Source organism: Scyliorhinus torazame, chromosome 2 (genome assembly GCF_047496885.1).
Source record: "Scyliorhinus torazame isolate Kashiwa2021f chromosome 2, sScyTor2.1, whole genome shotgun sequence".
In the NCBI taxonomy this organism is placed as follows: domain Eukaryota; kingdom Metazoa; phylum Chordata; class Chondrichthyes; order Carcharhiniformes; family Scyliorhinidae; genus Scyliorhinus; species Scyliorhinus torazame.
The window spans coordinates 296,844,926-296,867,659 of NC_092708.1; the positions used below are offsets into that span (position 1 = coordinate 296,844,926).

At 49.8% G+C, this 22,734-nt stretch overlaps 1 protein-coding gene across 1 annotated transcript in view; it reads left to right on the forward strand.

Annotated features, from left to right (window-relative positions):
• Positions 1 to 4,189: 4,189 nt before the first annotated feature.
• The window catches only part of sec23a (Sec23 homolog A, coat complex II component), a 163,125-nt gene continuing 144,580 nt past the window's right edge, over positions 4,190 to 22,734 (forward strand). The window contains exon 1 of the mRNA XM_072488707.1: positions 4,190 to 4,360. The gene's annotated coding sequence lies outside the window, so the exon portion shown is untranslated. The remainder of the gene's footprint in view (positions 4,361 to 22,734) is intronic.

A 22,734-nucleotide genomic window follows, 5' to 3' on the forward strand; every position in this document is an offset into this window, starting at 1 on the left:
CTATTGTGTGAATTTTTTGTGCCTTTACAGAATTTTCATGCCTCAGCATGTTAAGGATTGACCCCCTGCACAATGAAATGCTGACAGTTTGTCTCAATTCCTTGCATGTAAAAGTGCTTGCCTGAGCATCATGGGAAAATGGTAGATGATTGGCGTTCTTGTAGCTGAGAGACAAGTGTCAGGCTGTTTTTGTCCCGTTAACTGCAAAGCCATTTTATGCTTCTAATGGGTTTAAGAGGTGGTCGTACCCCTGGAAGAAAAGAGGTGATTCAAACTCTCTTCCACATGTCGCAAAAAAGTCGTAGGAAATATTAGCCGACTTTATTCATATTTCTCTCTCAACATGGCCGAACCAATCCACCTATTACAAGGATAGAAAGGAGAGAGTGGGCCTAGGCAGAGTCCTCTTTTGGAGGGTTGGTGTAGACTCAATGGGCCAAAAGGACTTCTTCTGCACTGTAGGGATTCTATGAATACTGGTCTCTTAAGTAACCTCCAAAGCCCTGGATGTCCCTTCCCTAACCACAAACTTTTTTGCGTCTCCACCATGTTTGCCTGTTAAGACACAGGCTCAAAACTACGTCTTTCACCAACCCGCACATAGAATCATAGAATATCTACAGTGCAGAAGGATGCCATTTGGCCCATCCAAGTCTGCGCCACATCTCTTGAAAGAACCCCTGCATGCTAACCCCGTAACTCCAATTAACCAGTGGACCCGAACGGGCAATTTACCATGGCCAATCCACCTAACATGCACATCTTTGTATTGTGGTAGGAAAACCGAGCACCCAGAGAAAACCAACACAGACACAGGGAGAAGGTGCAAACTCCACACAGTCATCCAAGGCCAGAATTGAACCCAGGTCCCTGATGCTGTGAGGCAGCAGTGCTAACCACTGTGGCCCTGTTCTGGAGGGAGATTGGGCTCTAAAGGAGAACAGAGATGGGGAGAGGAGAAGCCATTGTTTTCTGATGTAAGGGACGCTTTCGTTTGAAACAGACTATTAGGGGGACATTGGAATATACCCAATAAATGCACTCTCCAAGTGTCCTTCCCATTTACGGTGAATGAGGGTACCACGGTGAACGAGTACCACATTCACCAAGTGCAGTACTAATCACATTTGACATAAATCCTTTCGCTAGGAAGGCTGTACAAACTCAAATCTATTCAAACTCAAATAAGCATACCTTAATGTAATGTTCAGGTTTAGAAAATGGAGCTTAAGGTGCCTGTTCATTGGAGAAATGTGAGGGCCTCCTTTGGATTGAAAAATCCATGAAATTTGCCATTTTCTTCGTGACTGGATCTTGCAAGTACTTCACTGTCCTATTATTCCTTTAACAAACTACAATTTCCATATTTACAATACTTCTAGCATTCTCTTTAAATGTTTTTAATTTCTAAATTTCTCATTTTTTAAAACTCTGTAAATAGTACTTTTTGTTAAAAAACAGCATTGTGCTGAAAATGCAAAGCCGGTTAATTATTGAGCAGGTCCTGAAACGTTATACCATGAAATACTTTTGCTGACTGATCTGTACATTCTGTTTTTATTTGGATGTTTCCCTAGTTTTCTCACCCGTTGCAAATACAGTGGTTCACTTTTGCTTCAGAGGTGCACTAGTTGTCCTCATGCTTTGATCAAGTTGCCAGTCTATCTATTAGGCTCAATAATGACTCTGGGATTCTCTCTGTCAATTCTAATCTTATTGATATGGCCATATTTCAATAGTGGGGCAGGAATAGTTATTAAACTTTTAAAGACTGGTTTTCCGTTGTCTTTATTTCCTCCCCTTCCTTGGCCTGGAGCTACTGAAGGTAATTGTAGAATCTTTGCTAATCTAGTTAAAACAAATAACTCTATATCATGGAATTCTAGACCAGGATTTTTCAAAGTGCAGATCGTGACACATGGCGGGTGTCTGGAAGGTCACTGAGCAATCGAACACGGTTCCTGCAGTGGTCCCGATCACGGGAGAAGCGCCCAACATCAGCTCCCAGCATTTCTCTTGGGAATGGTGGCTGCTGCCACCTTTAAAATAATAAGGAAATTGGGCTGTTTGCAGTCTTCTGACCATAAGCAACAAGAGGGAGCAGGTCACATGCCCTGCATGTACACTTGACATCAAACGCTGTGTATGTACGTGCTTTTTGCACCAAATCATAGAGCAGAGCTTCCATTTTCTAGCTGCTGGCAAGCATGGCAAAAGGCAGGCGAAGGTGAATTGTTTTCTTACAAGTAAGAAACAACCAGAGACTGGCCAGGAACGAACAACTGAAACTGCTGGAGAGCATCCTTGGAGAGTCCAGGGTGTGGGACAGAGCCGTTGCTACTGTTGGCTTTGTACAGAGCTCCAGGGCCTCTGGTTAACAGCCTACTAGAAGAAACTTAACTCAAACAAGTATAAAGAAGATTTCTTAAGGTATGCTTTAGTCAGTTGTGCCAATGCAAATAATTTTTAAAAAAATATATTTTTAGTTGGGTTTTTGAACATAACTGTAAATATATTTTGTACACCAAATTAAATATTTAAAAACTGGTAAGATCATAGAAGTTACAGTGCAGAAGGAGGCCATTCGGCCCACCGAGTCTGCATCGGCTCTTGGAAAGAGCACCCTACCGAAGCCCACACCTCCACCCTATCACCATAACCCAGTAACCCCACCCAACACTAAGGGCAATTTTGGACAGTTGGGGCAATTTATCATGGCCAATCCACCTAACCTGCACATCTTTGGACTGGGAGGAAACGGGAGCACCTGGAGGAAACCCACGCACACTGGGAGAACGTGCAGATGCCACACAGACAGTGACCCAAGCTGGGAATCGAACCTGGGACCCTGGATCTGTGAAGCAATTGTGATAACCACAATGTTGTAATGTGTAAGACATTGTACACCAGCTCAAAAACTCTACAGTTAGCAATATTATGTTTTAACAAATGTAGACACATGTTTGCAGGGGGAGGGGGGGGGGGGGGGAGAGAAACTGGGGAGGTGTATATATACCTTTGGGTGCCTGAGAAACAATTACAGTAGTTATGTCCAATGCAGAGAGGGCAATACGAGAGTGGATCTGGATGTTCCAATGCAAAAACGATGCAAAGCCCACATGTGGCAATAGCAGGGAAAAACGTGAATGAGAGTAGAAGGTTCAAATTTTGAAAGAGAAGTAGTGGGTGAAAAATTCCTTTTGAGGTTGAGACACCAGAGTCTGTTATTAATTTACAGCTGACTCCAAATGAAAAATAGATGTTGCTGTGTCCAAAGGTGTGCACGTTAGGTGGATTGGCCCTTTGTGTCCAAAAAGGTTAGGCGGGGTTATGGGGATAGGGAGGAAGTGAGGGCTTAAGTAGGTTGGTGCAGACTCGCTGGGCCGAATGGATTCCTCCTGCACTGTTGACCTGTGATAGCACAGTAAAAACATGGCAAATTCCAGAAGGCTCTCAGCATCTCCCAGAAGGATCAAATCCTGAGTAAAACAAGCATTTTGTTGTGATTACCTTTCACAACCGACACGAGAGGTTGGATTTTCAGTTCTCGCAAAGATGAAGATGGCGCAAATGCACTGGCTGATCTCTTCATCTGATATGTGTTGCCCCATCTCATGTAAATGTGGTTGGAATGTGATTGTGAGGATCAAGCAGGCTCACCTGTCACATTGAAGGTAAGCAAACGTGGCGTGTGTGTCACGAAGCTCTACTGGCTTAGGTCCTAAAGATTTACCGGTTGGCAAAAATGAATCCTGGAAAAAAAGTCTGAAAAACACTGCTATAAACTACCAACATTTTCTGGGCACATTTTCTGATAATGGTGAGTTTTACAGCACAGAAGGAGGTCCAGTGATTCATAAGGGAAGCTCCAGATTTGAGTTTTAGAGAAGCGGTCCACCTGTAGAGTGTCGCTTTTCTCGAGGGACAGCGGGCCGGATCCTCTGCGCTGAAAGAGAAGCAATTCGGGCTGAGGAGCTAGCTGAGCAGACAACTTTACCCTGAAGCGCTTTCTGAGAGGCCCAGTCACCCCGGGTCGGTGCCGTGGCAGGTCACGCCCACTAATCAGACTCACCAACTCTATGCTCCGCCCCCTCCTGATTGATGCCGCCCAGAGTCCCACCCCTATTGGTTTTTCCCGCCCCGTCCCCTCCTGGATGCTCCGCCCCTGGATGCTCCGCCCCCTGGTTGGTCCCACCCCCTCGGACTGTCCCCCCACCGGCGTTGGCGCCGCCTCCTGCCGCTACGTGGCAGAATCTGCCATATTGGCCGCGTCAGCTGTGCTCGCGAAGCGGGTTACTGCAGTAACTGAGGCCGGCAGCGCAGACGGGCCCCGGCGACACGCACACCGGCGTTCGCAGCGGTAAGTCACGGCTTTTACATCAGTGTAACAGGAACATCGACTCCTGTGCCAGTACCGGAGCATCTCCCGGGAACTATTCGCATCTCGACCTTCAGTTGTGTCATGCCTGTATCACTGGGCTCTATGTGAGGTGCCCGGTATCACTGGGTACTGGGTGTGTGTGTGTGTGTGAGGTGCCTGGTATCACTGGGCTCTGGGTGTGTGTGTGTGTGAGGTGCCTGGTATCACTGGGCTCTGGGTGTGTGTGAGGTGCCTGGTATCACTGGGCTCTGGGTGTGTGTGAGGTGCCTGGTATCACTGGGCTCTGTGTGTGTGTGTGTGTGAGGTGCCTGGTATCACTGGGCTCTGGGTGTGTGTGAGGTGCCTGGTATCACTGGGTTCTGGGTGTGTGTGTGTAAGGTGCCTGGTATCACTGGGCTCTGGGTGTGTGTGAGGTGCCTGGTATCACTGGGTACTGGGTGTGTGTGAGGTGCCTGGTATCACTGGGCTCTGGGTGTGTGTGAGGTGCCTGGTATCACTGGGCTCTGGGTGTGTGTGAGGTGCCTGGTATCACTGGGCTCTGGGTGTGTGTGAGGTGCCTGGTATCACTGGGCTCTGGGTGTGTGTGAGGTGCCTGGTATCACTGGGTACTGGGTGTGTGTGAGGTGCCTGGTATCACTGGGTTCTGGGTGTGTGTGTGTAAGGTGCCTGGTATCACTGGGCTCTGGGTGTGTGTGAGGTGCCTGGTATCACTGGGCTCTGGGTGTGTGTGAGGTGCCTGGTATCACTGGGTACTGGGTGTGTGTGTGTGTAAGGTGCCTGGTATCACTGGGCTCTGGGTGTGTGTGTGTGTAAGGTGCCTGGTATCACTGGGTACTGGGTGTGTGTGTGAGGTGCCTGGTATCACTGGGCTCTGGGTGTGTGTGTGTAAGGTGCCTGGTATCACTGGGCTCTGGGGTGTGTGTGAGGTGCCTGGTATCACTGGGCTCTGGGGTGTGTGTGAGGTGCCTGGTATCACTGGGCTCTGGGGTGTGTGTGTGTAAGGTGCCTGGTATCACTGGGCTCTGGGGTGTGTGTGAGGTGCCTGGTATCACTGGGCTCTGGGGTGTGTGTAAGGTGCCTGGTATCACTGGGCTCTGGGGTGTGTGTGAGGTGCCTGGTATCACTGGGCTCTGGGGTGTGTGTGAGGTGCCTGGTATCACTGGGCTCTGGGGTGTGTGTGTGTAAGGTGCCTGGTATCACTGGGCTCTGGGGTGTGTGTGAGGTGCCTGGTATCACTGGGCTCTGGGGTGTGTGTGAGGTGCCTGGTATCACTGGGCTCTGGGGTGTGTGTGTGTAAGGTGCCTGGTATCACTGGGCTCTGGGGTGTGTGTGAGGTGCCTGGTATCACTGGGCTCTGGGGTGTGTGTAAGGTGCCTGGTATCACTGGGCTCTGGGGTGTGTGTGAGGTGCCTGGTATCACTGGGCTCTGGGGTGTGTGTGAGGTGCCTGGTATCACTGGGTACTGGGTGTGTGTGAGTGTGAGGTGCCTGGTATCACTGGGTACTGGGTGTGTGTGTGAGGTGCCTGGTATCACTGGGCTCTGGGTGTGTGTGTGTGTGTGAGGTGCCTGGTATCACTGAGCTCTGGGTGTGTGTGTGTGTGTGGTGCCTGGTATCACTGGGTACTGGGTGTGTGTGAGGTGCCTGATATCACTGGGCTGTGTGTGTGTGTGTGTGTGTGTGTGTGTGTGTGGTGCCTGGTATCACTGGGCTCTGGGTGTGTGTGTGTGAGGTGCCCGGTATCACTGGGCACTGGGTGTGTGTGTGTGTGAGGTGCCTGGTATCACTGGGCTCTGGGTGTGTGTGTGTGTGTGAGGTGCCTGGTATCACTGGGCTCTGGGTGTGTGTGTGTGAGGTGCCTGATATCACTGGGCTCTGGGTGTGTATGTGTGAGGTGCCTGGTATCACTGGGTACTGGGTGTGTGTGTGTGAGGTGCCTGATATCACTGGGCTCTGGGTGTGTGTGTGTGTGAGGTGCCTGATATCACTGGGCTCTGGGTGTGTATGTGTGAGGTGCCTGGTATCACTGGATACTGGGTGTGTGTGTGAGGTGCCTGATAGCACTGGGCTCTGGGTGTGTGTGTGTGTGTGAGAGGTGTCTGGTATCACTGGGCTCAGGGTGTGTGTGTGTGAAGTGCCTGGTATCACTGTGTACTGGGTGTGTGAGGCGCCTGGTTTCATTGGGTACTGGGTGTGTGTGAGGTGCCTGGTATCACTGAGCTCTGGGGTGTGTGTGTGAGGTGCCTGGTATCACTGGGTACTGGGTGTGTGTGTGTGAGGTGCCTGGTATCACTGGGTACTGGGTGTGTGTGAGTGTGAGGTGCCTGGTATCACTGTGTACTGGGTGTGTGAGGTGCCTGGTATCATTGGGTACTGGGTGTGTGTGAGTGTGAGGTGCCTGGTATCACTGAGCTCTGGGGTGTGTGTGAGGTGCCTGGTATCACTGGGTACTGGGTGTGTGTGAGTGTGAGGTGCCTGGTATCACTGGGCTCTGGGGTGTGTGTGAGGTGCCTGGTACCACTGGGTTCTGGTTGTGTGTGACGTGTGTGGTATCACTGCGCTCTGGCTGTGTGTGTAAGGTGCCTGGTATCACTGGGCTCTGGGGGTGTGTGTGAGGTGCCTGATATCACTGGGCTCTGGGTGTGTGTGTGTGTGTGTGTGTGTGTGGTGCCTGGTATCACTGGGCTCTGGGTGTGTGTGTGTGAGGTGCCCGGTATCACTGGGCACTGGGGGTGTGTGTGTGTGTGAGGTGCCTGGTATCACTGGGCTCTGGGTGTGTGTGTGTGTGTGAGGTGCCTGGTATCACTGGGCTCTGGGTGTGTGTGCGTGAGGTGCCTGATATCACTGGGCTCTGGGTGTGTATGTGTGAGGTGCCTGGTATCACTGGGTACTGGGTGTGTGTGTGTGAGGTGCCTGATATCACTGGGCTCTGGGTGTGTGTGTGTGTGAGGTGCCTGATATCACTGGGCTCTGGGTGTGTATGTGTGAGGTGCCTGGTATCACTGGATACTGGGTGTGTGTGTGAGGTGCCTGATAGCACTGGGCTCTGGGTGTGTGTGTGTGTGTGTGAGGTGCCTGGTATCACTGGGCTCAGGGTGTGTGTGTGTGAAGTGCCTGGTATCACTGTGTACTGGGTGTGTGAGGCGCCTGGTTTCATTGGGTACTGGGTGTGTGTGAGGTGCCTGGTATCACTGAGCTCTGGGGTGTGTGTGTGAGGTGCCTGGTATCACTGGGCACTGGGTGTGTGTGTGTGAGGTGCCTGGTATCACTGGGTACTGGGTGTGTGTGAGTGTGAGGTGCCTGGTATCACTGTGTACTGGGTGTGTGAGGTGCCTGGTATCATTGGGTACTGGGTGTGTGTGAGTGTGAGGTGCCTGGTATCACTGAGCTCTGGGGTGTGTGTGAGGTGCCTGGTATCACTGGGTACTGGGTGTGTGAGAGTGTGAGGTGCCTGGTATCACTGGGCTCTGGGGTGTGTGTGAGGTGCCTGGTACCACTGGGTTCTGGTTGTGTGTGACGTGTGTGGTATCACTGCGCTCTGGCTGTGTGTGTAAGGTGCCTGGTATCACTGGGCTCTGGGGGTGCGTGTGACGTGCGTGGTATCACTGGGCTCTGGGTGTGTGTGTGCAAGGTGCCTGGTATCACTGGGCTCTGGGGGTGCGTGTGAGGTGCCTGGTACCACTGGGCTCTGGGGTTGCGTGTGAGGTGCCAGGTATCACTGGGCCCTGGGGGTGCGTGTGAATTGCCCGGTACCACTGGGCGCTGGGTGTGAGTTGCCCGGTATCACTGGGCTCTGGGGGGGGGGGGGGGGGGGGGGGTGAATTGCCCGGTATCACTGGGCGCTGGGTGTGAGTTGCCCGGTATCACAGGGCTCTGGGTGTGTGTGTGAGATGCCCGATATCACTGCACTCTACGGTATCACTGGGCTCTGGTTGTGAGATTCCCAGTATCACAGGGCTCTGGGTGTGTGTGTTCTGTAAAGGTAGCTGGACCAGACGAGAGCTCGACAATTTCTCAATTAGTAAACTAATAGGGAAGGATACTTTGCTCCAGGAATGATTCCATTGACAGCCAGGGATCTTTTATATTAAAACAAATGTTATTATTAACGCAGGATTAACCCCATTGACATCCAGGAAATAGCAGCTTTTCATTTAAGTTGAACAGTTCTTAAAAAAAGTAAGAGCTTACTTTCCCATCGACTTCTTCTAAACTTTCAATTAGGCAAAATCCACACCCACAGGTCTAATACCACTTAATACTCAGTGGCTTCGAGATTAATGCACAAAGTCCTTGGGGGAGAAGGTTTCAGGAGTCAGTCTGAGAAACACATTCTCCTTTTTTCAGAATCTAGAGCAGAACTCTAAAAGTTAAACAAATAACAGGCACAGGGCAGGGCTGAAAGCGAAACCAAAACGGATCCAGTCCCAGCCCCCGAGTGACATCACAGCCTGCCTAGCTTATAACCCCTTATTCACAGCTTTAGCAGATATAAAATCTGTATACCTTAAGCTAAGTTATTTTAATAACATTACTGCAACACGCACAACACAATATATATAAACATTTCCTGCATTCATCAGTGCGTGAGATGCCCAATATCACTGGGCTCTGGGGAGTGTGTGAGGTGCCTAGTATCACTGGGCTCTGGGGTGTGTGTGTGTGTGTGTGAGGTGCCTGGTATCACTGTGCTCTGGGTGTGTGTGAGGTGCCTGGTATCACTGGGTTCTGGGTGTGTGTGTGAGAGGTGCCTGGTATCACTTGCTCTGGGTGTGTGTGTGTGAAGTGCCTGGTATCACATGGTTCTGGGTGTGTGAGGTACCTGGTATCACTGGTCTCTGCATGTGTGTGAGGTGCCTGGTATCACTGGGTTCTAGGTGTGTGTGTGTGAGGTGCCTGGTATCACTGTGCTCTGGTGTGTGTGTGAGGTGCCTGGTATCACTGGGCTCTGGGTGTGTGTGTGAGGTGCCTGGTATCACTGGGCTCTGGGTGTGTGTGTGAGGTGCCTGGTATCACTGGGCTCTGGGTTTGTGTGAGGTGCCTGGTATCACTGGGCTCTGGGTGTGTGTGTGACCTGCCTGGTATCACTGGGCTCTGGGAGTGTGTGTGTGTGAGGTGCCTGGCATCACTAGGCACTGGGTGTGTGTGTGCGGTGCCTGGTATCACTGGGCACTGGGGGGGAGGGGGGGGGGGGTGGTGAGGTGCCTGGTATCACTGTGCTCTGGGTGTGAGAGGTGCCTGGTATCACTGGTCTCTGTGTGTGAGTGTGAGGTGCCCGGTATCACTGGGTTCCGGGTGTGAGCTGCCTGGTGTCACTGGGCTCTGGGTGTGAGATGCCCGGTATCACTGGGCTCTGGATGTGAGATGCCCGGTATCACTGGGCGCTGGGTGTGAGTTGCCCGGTATCACTGGGCTCTGGGTGTGTGTGTGAGATGCCCGATATCACTGCGCTCTACGGTATCACTGGGCTCTGGGTGTGAGATTCCCAGTATCACAGGGCTCTGGGTTTGTGTGTGTTCTGTAAAGGTAGCTGGACCAGACGAGAGCTCGACAATTTCTCAATTTGTAAACTATGAGGGAAGGATACTTCGCTCCAGGAATGATTCCATTGACAGCCAGGGATCTTTTATATTAAAACAAACTTTATTATTGACACAGGATTAACCCCATTAACATCCAGGAAACAGCAGCTTTTCAATTAAGTTGAACAGTTCCTAAAAAAAGTAAGAGCTTACTTTCCCATCAACTTCTAAACTTTTAATTAAGCAAAATCCACACCCACAGGTCTAATACCACTTAATACTCAGTGGCTTGCAGATTTATGCACAAAGTCCTTGGGGGGAGAAGGTTTCAGAAGTCAGTCTGAGAAACACAACCTCCTTTCCTCAGTATCTAGAGCAGAACTCTAAAAGTGAAACAAATAACAGGCACAGGGCTGGGCTGAAAGCAAAACCAAAACAGATCCAGTCCCAGCCCCCAAGTGACATCACAGCCTGGCTAGCTTATAACCCCTTAATCACAACTTTAGCAGAGATAAAATCTGTATACCTTAAGCTAAGTTATTTTAATAACATTACTGCAATACACATAACACAATATATATAGACATTTCCTGCATTCATCAGTGCGGGAGATTCCCAATATCACTGGGCTCTGGGGAGTGTGTGTGAGGTGCCCGGTATCACTGGCCCCTGGGTGTGTGTGTGTGAGGTGCCTGGCATCACTAGCTCCTGAGTGTGTGTATGAGGTGCCTGGCATCACTGAGCTCAGGCTGTGTGTCCCCCCGATATCACGGTGCTCTGGGTGTGTGTACATGTGCCCTGGGTACCTGGGCTCTCGGGTGTGCGCGGTGCCTGATGTTCTTCACCTCAAGCTCTCTCAGTAAGTACTCGGACGTTTTCGTGTGGAACCCAAGATCTAATGGTTGTTTAATATCCTCAGTGATCAAGTGAACTGGTTAAACTGTGTATCCTGGATCTTTGCCTTTGAGTCAGAAAGATCATGGGTTTGAACTATTGCTAACTTTCCGGTTGGTTCAATTGCTCTGTTAGTTACCTTTGCTCTCGAGTCGCCAGGTATCTTTATGATACCGCCACGAGGTTCAAGTCCAAGTAATGATCAATAACTCAATACACCGATTAGGAAGATTCAAATCAAAGCACATTTATTATACACAGTAATCGCTACTCATGCACAAATTTTACGTCTAAGCTACTTCTATAACTAACAGGCCTATACTTAACTTCGGACTGGCCCACCAGGTCAGGGGAACAAATGGCCTTTTGTTCGGGTTCTGAGTCTGCAGGATTCGAAGTTGGTACGGATTGGTAGCTAGGAGCGCCGATCTCGTAGCAAGCGTTGAATTAAGACTTACTTCTTTCGGTGGTCACTGCACTGGTCACGGTCAAGGTTGGTTCGCGTTGCGGGGTGACCCGGGCCGGACGAAGAGCGCGAGTTGAACTTGGGGACTTAACTTTATAGTCCCCAGGGGCTTCCCGCCTTTCGGGGCAGACCCTGTACCTGGTTATAGGTAATTGGACTTTGTTCCAATCGCTTGGTTCGATTTCTCCAATACTGGAGCGGTTCCCTGATCGATGGACGGTCTTGAGGTGTTCGTTAACCTCTTTTGTGTTGGCTCCTGCTGGCGCTGGGGAGTCTGGCTTAGTTTTGTGTGTCCCAAATGTTGCTATTGTTCCCGGGGATTGCTCATTCGTATGTAGATGGCTGCTACATTATTATGCTGATGGTCGCTGGTATCGATGCTGTCTGGGCTTTTGCAGAGTTAAATGCACAGCAAACCCGCACCTGCTGGTTTCTGCCTGTGTTGGCTGAGTTTCCCATCAGCCTTTGCTGTTTGCCATTTTAAATCGGGAGTTGGCCAATTTAGGTGAAGCGTGAAAGATCACATAACTGCGTTGCTTTCCATTCCCTGACCTGGTGAGCACTTCTTTCATGGCACTGACCATAACTGTGCAAAACAATTTTAACTGACAATTCTAAGGGGCGCTATGTCAAACAGGGACATGCATTACAAAACAAAAAATGGGAACCTCTAACTATCCTTAATACACTACACTCACTTAAACATTTAATCACTCTAACTTCCTCAACCATACAAACAAAATCATAGCATTGTACACACATTTTTCCTGGCTTGGCAGTCAAGCTCAGGATCGTACAATTGCTCATGAACATTTCTTTATTTACAACAAAAACGCAAACAAATGCTCTTTATTATAGATCGCGGGGGTCTGGTCGTATCCAAAAATAGGGGATCTGATCCTATATACCGGGGTGCGAGAGCGGTAGGCTCTCCTTCTCCATTTTCTCAGACGCATAGTCTGCACGATGCAGCAGAGTATCGCCAATACCAATAGGGATTCTATCAAGTAGGACAGGGAATACCAGGTTATAAACCTGGCACACCACGATGGTGTGGTGTCGCTGGTGACTGGGCTCTGGGTACTGTGGGGACGTGAATCATTGACGGCTGGGGGGGCTTGAGGTCATGGGGTTCATGTTCGCGCGCAACCAAGTGTCCAGTATAACGATGAACCACGCAGAGGATGTCCTCATGGTTCTTCTTCTTTCACTTCTCTTCTCTTCTCTTCTCCGGTCCTGGAGCTTCTGGAGTTCTGTGTGATCAAGCATAGTGTCTGTTACTACCTTGGTTTAACATATAGCCTGTCTGTCCTTTAATGCCAATTACTCCCTTTATAATTGGTCACTATGTGTGACTCCCTCATTTTTTTTTTCAAAAATCGAATTTCAGGACAAGACACACTTACAAATAACGAACCAGTGCGAGCCGTCTCGCAGACTGTGCGATTTACCATCCCAATGTTTCAGGATGTAAATAGCATATGGTTGGCAACCTAAGGGTTACCTGAACCAAACAAACAACTTTTTGAACTAAAACGTTCCAAAATGAGGTGCATATGGGCCGCGACGGGTAAGAGTTGGATGGAGTCCCCGGGTAGGACGGCGACCAATGCCGTGTTTCCCCTACCCGAGCGGAGCTGACCAGAGGGGGGGGTTCCCAGGCAGGGCGGGTCCCAAGCCGTTTCTTACTGCCTGAGCAGCCGACAAGAACGGGCAAGAAATGTAGTCATCGTGGGGGGCTGCCGTAGTGGTTCTTCCCTCAAACCACAAGAGCAGTTATGAACGGGCGTCTGTCGTCAGACGAGTTCCTCTGAACTGGCGTCTGGGACAGTAGCAAGTCTCTGTGGGCAAGTCCTCAGAGGTTTCGGCCGAAAAGGCGTGGGGCTGTGGGAAAAAAAAATTTCCGGTCTGACATACAACATGTAAAAAACACTACAAACAACATAAAACATGCTGCAGGTTCCATCAGAAAGGACACCGTTTCTCCCAAGCGGTTCCTTTTAAAACATCATCTGGACACCATGTGAACAGGGTCACAAAGGCATTCTCGTTTTGGGAGTCAGACTCAAGGTTGTCATCTTCTCCCGGGTGCCAAACTCTCGAATGTGTCAGGGCGGATAGGGCTGCATTCGGATCGCTCTCGTCATTCCGGTCGAGTCTGTACGAATTGTCTCTGTGCCAATAGGTGGTGTCTAGTTGTGTGGGGACGGAATCGGGGTCGTCATGGTAGGTCGGTGGTCGGTGGTGGGGTTTGTGTAGGAAAGTGATAGTGAAGGGATCACTCGAATCGTGATCAGATTCGCTGGGTGTGGGTCCTGTTGCATGGGGATTGTAGGGAGGCGTGTTGTGGCTATCGTCCCGAGTCACAGTCGCTGTCTCTGCTGCTGCAGTCTGTGGGTGTTCCGGGGCGGAGTGTATATTTCGGGGGTGGAGTCGAGATCGAGTCCGTGGCTGGGCTGGATGTGTTGGGGGAGGGTAGGGTTACGTTGGCTGTGGACGGGGCGTGGTCTGCTGCGTCGAGCATGACGTGGTGTGCGTGGTTAGACTGTGCTCCATATGCCTTCAGCTGGTTGATATGGAACCACGCAGTCTTTCCGTTGGGATACTTTACCTTGTAGACGGAAGGGCTTACTTTGTCCGCAATGGAGTACGGACCCGAGTGCTTTGTGACAGGAATGTGCTGGGGTTATATACGGAGAGCGTGACTTGCTGTCCTACACTGAACTCAGTCGCATGCACTGTCTTGTCGAAACAGGCCTTGCTCTGTTTCTTTCTTGTGCCCAATTTCACTGCGGCTGCGAGCTGAGCCGTTTTAACATTATCCACTAATTGTTTGACTGCGTTCTCGTATGTGAGGGCCGTCACTTCGGGGCTGGTCAAGTCTAAACCTAATACAAATTCTGTGTCTCTCATGGGGCGTCCGGTCATGAGAGTGTGTGGGGTGTAACCTGTGGAAGTTGAAACTGTATTTTGCAAAAACATCAGCGCAAAAGGGAGGACTGAGTCCCAAGTGGTGTTGTTTTGCTGGACCATTTTTCTGAGGGTGGATTTTGGGGTCCGATTCATGCGCTCCACGATACCACTCGACTGTGGGTGGTATGCAATGTGGAATTTTTGGGTAATGCCAAATATCGTGAGGACGTTCTTCATGACACGTCCCGTAAAATGGGAACCTTGATCGGATTCAATGCTGCGGGGGAGTCCCCATCTTGTAAAGATGTGGTGGGTCAAAATCTTGGCTGTGGTCTTTGCCATATTAGTTCTGGATGGGAATGCTTCCACCCATTTGGTAAATGTGTCCATCATCACAAGTACATATTTATAACCATTCCTGCAAGGGGGCAATGGTCCTACAAAATCAATCTGGAGGTTAGTCCAGGGGCCATTAACGGGTCGGGTGTGACTAAGCTCAGCCTTTTTGGCATATCTGTACGGACTATTCTGGGCACAGATAAGACAATTCTCGATGTAGTGATTAACATCGTCCTTTAAATTCGGCCACCAACAAAGCTGCCTGAGGTGGGCTGAACATAGAACGATACAGTGCAGTACAGGCGCTTCGGCCCACTATGTTGCACCGACATGGGAAGTCAAAAAACAAAAGCCATCTAACCTACACTATGCCATTATCATCCATATGCTTATCCAATAAACTTTTAAATGCCCTCAATGTTGGCGAGTTCACTACTGTTGCAGGTAGGGCATTCCACGGCCTCACCACTCTTTGTGTAAAGAACCTACCTCTGACCTCTGTCCTATATCTATTACCCCTCAATTTAAGGCTATGTCCCCTCGTGCTAGCCATTTCCATCCGCGGGAGAAGGCGAGAGAGGGAGTGGGATCGATTCCCTGATGTCCATGACCGTCATGGAACAAACAAATCAGTTGATTCCTGTCCTGTTCAGGAACCACATAAAGGGTGTCTTTTAACACCACACCATCATGTGTGGTCAGAGCATTTTTAAACCTCGTAGGGTGCTGGATAGTTTCCTTTTAAAATCTCCCTGAGATTGCTGTCCTGCTTCTGGGCCTGCACTAAATCCTCGATCTTAGTCTGCGAGACCTGAACTGCATTCACTGGTGCGCTCTCGGGGGGTGTCCAAAAATATCCGTGCCTGGAACCTGCTTTAGCCACTGCGTCGGCTTTTACATTTCCAGGGGGGGAGGAACGATGGTGACTTCGAACTTTGACTATCCCAAAAGTCCTGTTCTGTGCTCTCTCTAAAATGTGACGGAGCAATGGGGCTGAAGGGAGGGGTTTTCCGTCTGCGGAAACAAATCCTCTTGCTTTTCACAGGGGCAGGAATTCCGTAAGGCTGTTGCAGACATAGAGGCTGTCCGAGTATATGTCTGCTGGGCTGGGGAACGAATCTGGGTGTTCCACTATATATGCGATGGCCGCAAGCTCTGCTGCCTGTGCGCCTAAGTGGCCTGGAAGTTTTATTGCTATTTCCTCTAGGGCGCGTCCCTGCGCGTCCTCGACATATACCGCAACCTGTTATGCGCTTCCCATCCGATACTGTGGAAGATCCATCCACATATATCCTTATGGGCTCACGCGTGTCTGTGTGGTGAGGGCTCTGGGTTGAACTACCTATCTTTCTGGGGGGTATTTTAGCTATAAAGGGGCCTGTGTTGTGGTGTGGAGAGATAATTTCACATTCATGGGGGGTTCCGGGGTATTGTAAGTTGTCGGCTAACAGTCCTTTTTTGGCCGTTTAACAGTGATGTCCCTTCCCTGCAAGAGAAGGGTCCATCTAGCTGCTCTAATCTGGCTTACTGTACCGTCCTTGAGTCGTCCGTCCAGTAAAAGTTGGGTGGGGGTGTGTTCGGTGAGAATTGTGATGGGGTTCAGTCCGGTACTATACGAAAAATACTGAACTGCCCAAAATACTGCGAGCAGGTGCCTCTCACAGGCTGAAAATCCCTGCTCCACGGCATCTAAAATTCTGGAGGCGTAAGCTACGGGCCTTAACTGTTCGTGCCGTTCCTGGAGGAGCACGGCCGAAAGGGTGCGGTCTGTGGTTGCTACCTCCTATAACGTATGGGGAAAGTGGGTCTGGAACTTGTAGTGCGGGGGCTGCTATGAGTGCCTGCTTCAACGCATCCGCATGCTGCGGAAGCCATTCCCAGGGGGCTCCTTTCTTTAGGAGGCCTGAGAGGGGTGCTGCCTTGCTGGCGAAACTGTCAATGTGGTTTCGGCAGTAGCCAACCAGTCCTAAAAACGACCGGAGGGCTGAAACGTGCTGGGGAAGGGGCAATTTAGCAATCGAGTCAATCCTTTTATGCTCAATCTCGCGTTTACCATGTGTGATAATTGTACCCAAATATGTCACATTATCTTCCAAAATCTGAGCCTTTTTGGGGTTAACTTTACAACCGATTGAGTGTAAGAATTCCAGGAGTTCGGACAGAAGCTCAATGTGCTCTTCCTTGGTGTCTGTCTGCAGTAGTAGGTCGTCTACATACTGGACCAGACATTCGGGGCGAGAGAATTTGGCTAAACCATTTGCCAGCTGTCGGTGGAAAATGGAGGGGGAGTTGTGGAATCCTTGTGGAAGGCATGTCCACGTGTACTGTTGGTTTTTAAAGGCAAGTTTGTACTGGCACGCCTTTGCCAATGGAATGAATCAGAATCCATTACTGATGTTCAAAACCGTAAAGACTCGGGAATTGAGTCCCTGCTTGAGCATGGTCTCGGGACTTGTGGTTACTGTGGGGGCTGCTGCGGAGGTGATTTTGTTGAGTTCCCGGTAATTGATGGTCAGTAGCCATGATCCATCGGGCTTTCTCACTGGCCAAATCGGGGCATTATTCGTGGAGGCTACTGATCTAAGTACGCCCTGCTCTAATAAGCTGTCTATTACCTTTGAGATTTCTCCCTCTGCCTCTTGGCGAAATCCATACTGCTTTTGGGGTCTCGGGTCAGGTCCTGTGATTTGTACGGAACCAGTCATCCGTCCACAGTTGTGTTTGTGGGTCGTGAATGCTGTCCTGTTCTTTTGCAGAACTGCCCTAACCTGCTTGTCCGTGCTAAGCGTGGTCGGGTTGAACCAAAATTTGCCTACTGCGCTAATTTTGTTGGCGTATTCTCCTATGTTGAGCGTTGCGCGGCTCTTGCAGACTTTGCCATTTTCCAGACACACTGGTTGACTGAATCAAATGATAGGTTGTGGGAATTCATAAAATCGATTCCCAAAATGTGTTCTGCTGTGTGGGGCAGGTCAACTAAAACCACGGGGTGCTTGGTGGTGATGTTGCCGATTTGAATGGGTACAGGGGCTGTGATGTGTCCCTGCTGTGAGTGGCCTGTAAAGCCGCTGAGGGTGATGGTGGCTGTAGTGGGCCACGTGTCCTTCTGGAACATGGTGGAGGAATTTATTGTGGTGCGGGACCCTCCTGTGTCCCATAGAAATTCGATGGGCTGTCCCCGAATTTTCGCTGCAACTACCGGTCGTCCGGATCTGTCCCAAAGGGTGTCGCAGACTCAACTGGGGGAGCCCGTACACCGTCAGTCCGTTCAGGTCAGGTCCGTCTGATCTGAACGGGTGCTAACACTATGAATGGGCTCTGTCTTCTTCTTACTCAGAGTGCCCGTCTGCTGGGCTCTCTGTGGCTTTCTAAGGGCATTGCACTCTCTTGCGAAGTGTCCCAACTGTCCACAGTTGTAACACTCCTGTGACTTGGGTGGGGGGCTGTTCTTTCCTTCATTCACCCATGCGGGGTTCTGGTGTGTTGTAACTGCCTGTATATCTGCGTCGGCCTGCTTTTCCTCGGGATTTTTAACTGCGGGTTTGTTTTGTACAGATTGCTCCCAAGCGCGGGACAATCATTTTACTACCCATTTTTCATTATGAGCCTCCTCTGAGGGATCATAATTTGCGCAAGCTTTTTGTCCTGTTTCTGTGGCATGGGAGATAAGGGTGCGGGTCCATTTGGCCATGTCGTCTGGGGACAAATGGGCGCGGTCTAAGTCTCCAAATACTGCTGCAAAGTGGATCCACAGGCGTTCAGCGAACGCTGTGGGGTGCTCGGTTTTCTTTTGCCTGCATTTGTTGAGGCCATCGACGGGGTCACCCCGGTTATACCCGATCGCATCCAGGATCGCGGTATGAATTTCTGCAAGGGTGCCTTCTCCTACATTCTGTGGGTCGGGAAGGGCTGCTACGGCTGAAGGGTCTAAACTTAAAACTGTGAGCTTTACGTGCTCTCGCTCATCCAGGCCGTACATGGTTGCCTGCTGCTTTACTCAGGCAAAGAAATGGTGGGGGTCTGAGGTGGGGAGGAAGGGTATGATTTTCTCACACGCGTCCCGTAATTGGGTCACTGTTAAGGGGGTGGTGTATAGAAATTTGGCGTTGTCCGATATGGCTGTGCGGTGGGTGGTTACTGGGTTCATTGGAGCCTGAACTATCTGCTCTGGGGGGGGGTTGGGGCGCTTTTCTCTTCTGTGGCTTTCCCTGCTCACATGTTCCCTGAACATATCCCTGAGCTGTTTCAAACAAAGAACAAAGAACAAAGAAATGTACAGCACAGGAACAGGCCCTTCGGCCCTCCAAGCCCGTGCCGACCATGCTGCCCGACTAAACTACAATCTTCTACACTTCCTGGGTCCGTATCCCTCTATTCCCATCCTATTCATGTATTTGTCAAGATGCCCCTTAAATGTCACTATTGTCCCTGCTTCCACCACCTCCTCCGGTAGCGAGTTCCAGGCACCCACTACCCTCTGCGTAAAAAACTTGCCCCGTACATCTACTCTAAACCTTGCCCCTCTCACCTTAAACCTATGCCCCCTAGTAATTGACCCCTTTACCCCGGGGAAAAGCCTCTGACTATCCACTCTGTCTATGCCCCTCATAATTTTGTAGACCTCTATCAGGTCGCCCCTCAACCTCCTTCGTTCCAGTGAGAACAAACCGAGTATATTCAACCGCTCCTCATAGCTAATGCCCTCCATACCAGGCAACATTCTGGTAAATCTCTTCTGCACCTTCTCTAAAGCCTCCACATCCTTCTGGTAGTGTGGCGACCAGAATTGAACACTATACTCCAAGTGTGGCCTAACTAAGGTTCTACACAGCTGCAACATGACTTGCCAATTCTTATACTCAATGCCCCGGCCAATGAAGGCAAGCATGCCGTTTGCCTTCTTGACTACCTTCTCCACCTGTGTTGCCCCTTTCAGTGACCTGTGGACCTGTACTCCTAGATCTCTTTGACTTTCAATACTCAAGGGTTCTACCATTCACTGTATATTCCCTACCTGCATTAGACCTTCCAAAATGCATTACCTCACATTTGTCCGGATTAAACTCCATCTGCCATCTCTCCGCCCAAGTCTCCAAACAATCTAAATCCTGCTGTATCCTCTGACAGTCCTCATCGCTATCCGCAATTCCACCAACCTTTGTGTCGTCTGCAAACTTACTAATCAGACTAGTTACATCTTCCTCCAAATCATTTATATATACTACAAACAGCAAAGGTCCCAGCACTGATACCTGTGGAACAACACTGGTCACAGCCCTCCAATTAGAAAAGCATCCTTCCATTGCTACTCTGCCTTCTATGACCTAGCCAGTTCTGTATCCACCTTGCCAGCTCTCCCCTGATCCCGTGAGACTTCACCTTTTGTACTAGTCTACCATGAGGGACCTTGTCAAAGGCCTTACTGAAGTCCATATAGACAACATCCACTGCCCTACCTGCATCAATCATCTTAGCGACGTCCTCAAAAAACTCTATCAAGTTAGTGAGACACGACCTCCCCTTCACAAAACCATGCTGCCTCTCACTAATACGCCCATTTGCTTCCAAATGGGAGTAGATCCCGTCTCGAAGAATTCTTTCCAGTAATTTCCCTACCACTGAAGTAAGGCTCACCGGCCTGTAGTTCCTTGGATTATCCTTGCTACCCTTCTTAAACAGAGGAAAAACATTGGCTATTCTCCAGTCCTCCGGGACATCCCCTGAAGACAGTGAGGATCCAAATATTTCTGTCAAGGCCTCAGCAATTTCCTCTCCAGCCTCCTTCAGTATTCTGGGGTAGATCCCATCAGGCCCTGGGGACTTATCTACCGTAATATTTTTTAAGACACCCAACACCTCGTCTTTTTGGATCTCAATGTGACCCAGACTATCTACACATCTTTCTCCAGACTCAACATCTACCAATTCCTTCTCTTTGGTGAATACTGATGCAAAGTATTCATTTAGTACCTCGCCCATTTCCTCTGGCTCCACACATAGATTCCCTTGCCTATCCTTCAGTGGGCCAACCCTTTCCCTGGCTACCCTCTTGCTTTTTATGTATTCATTTAATTCTTCCCAATCAGGGCCGTCTTCCTTATCTAATTTTGCTCCAAAGGTTTCCTGGAATCCTTTCTGGACTGAAAGCAAAGATTGCAGTTCTGCAATCTGCTTCCGGCACTTTGCGTGGTCTAGTGAGCTTTGTCTGTGCTCTGTGGTGGCAGCATGGAGTGCGCTTAACGCTGCCTTCAGGTCACTACACTGCCTCTGCAATGTTTCTACCTGCTTCTCGGTTTCTTCTCGTACCAGGACTGCACGTTGCGTGTCCTGATAGGCCTTTTCATACTGGGACTGGAAGCTGCTTAAGTGCGCCAGACAAGACTGGTGTGCCCTTTTGGCGTCATCCACCTCTCCGTTTTTTGCTGCCAACTTCCTCCTTAACTCTAAGTTCTCATTTTCTACCTCGCTTACATCGACCTTACTCATTCGATGTATGCCTTCTACCTCTTTCCTGAGCGTCCTAGCGGCCTCCTCTGTGCCTCGCAACTGTGCCAAGCAGGACACGATTGCCATCGGCTTGCGAGTTTTTCCTAAGCTCTTCTTGTGGATCTCGTTCAGGGTCTCCCACCAAGTATGTCCTATACTCCTGGGGCCTGATTTCTCATTGTCACAGAATTCACTCCAAAGGGGCCATCCCTTCCCTTTGAGATATTTCCTGATCTCCTCTTCCCAAATTGGACGTTGTCCCACTCTACTGCTGCTGGTCGCTGTGACCGCAAATTCCTCGGGGTTCATGAGGCGTTGCATTGCCTGCATTGCCATCTTTCCTATCCGAATGCTGCTCTTCAAATTTGGGACAGGGGTATTAAGGCGGTGCTGTAAATACGGGTACGGCTTTCGCTACTTTCTACAAACTCCCGACAGTTTTGTCGCAACAAAAAATCTATCAGTTTTACCTTATCGCCCTGTTAGTTACACATGCATACACACACTTCCGAATTATGAGGATTGATCAGAACTGCTTGAACGCTTGTGGTTTTCTGTTCCCAATTGGATCTCTAATTCGAATTCTGGGTTCTGCCGGAGTGGTTATTCCACTTCTAGATCGGCTCCCACCGGAGTCGCCAAATAATGTTGCTAACTTTCCGGTTGGTTCAATTGCTCTGTTAGTTACCTTTGCTCTCGAGTCACCAGGTATCTTTATGATACCGCCACGAGGTTCAAGTCCAAGTAATGATCAATAACTCAATACACCGATTAGTAAGATTCAAATCAAAGCACATTTATTATACACCGTAATCGCTACTCGTGCACAAATTCTACATCTAAGCTACTTCTACAATTAACAGGCCTATACTTAACTTTGGACTGGCCCACCAGGTCAGGGGAACAAATGGCCTTTCGTTCGAGTTCTGAGTCTGCGGGATTCGAAGTTGGTACGGATTGGTAGCTAGGAGCGCCTATCTCGTAGCGAGCGTTGAATTAAGACTTCTTTCGGTGGTCACTGCACTGGTTACGGTCAAGGTTGGTTCGTGTTGCTGGGTGACCCGGGCAGGACGAAGAGCGCGAGTTGAACTTGGGGACTTAACTTTATAGTCCCCAGGGGCTTCCCGCCTTTCGGGGCGGACCCTGTACCTGGTTCTAGGTGATTGGACTTTGTTCTAATCGCTTGGTTCGATTTCTCCAATACTGAAGCGGTTCCCTGATTGATGGGTGGTCTTGAGGTGTTCGTTAACCTCTTTTGTGTTGGCTCCTGCTGGCGCCGGGGAGTCTGGCTTAGTTTTGTGTGTCCCAAATGTTGCTATTGCTCCTGGGGATTGCTCATTAGTTGGAATATGTAATATTTCTTTGGAGTTGAGGAGAAATGGCAGTGCAACATGAGCTGCTTATACTAAATTCTAGTACGCCTGAATATGGCTGCTATATTATTATGCTGAAGGTCGCTGGTATCGATGCTGTCTGGGCTTTTTTAGAGTTAAATACACAGCAAACCAGCACCTGCTGGTTTCTGCCTGTGTTGGCTGAATTACCCATCAGCCTTTGCCTTTTGCCATTTTAAATCGGGAGTTGGCCAATTTAGGTGGCTACAGAACCCCACCGGACCACAGTCTCAGCTGACAGTGTGCCACTGTACTGAGGGAGGGCTGCACGTTCAGCGATGCCCTCTTTCCGGTGAGATGTTAAACTGACATCTGATTGCCTCTCAAGATAGTGTGAAAA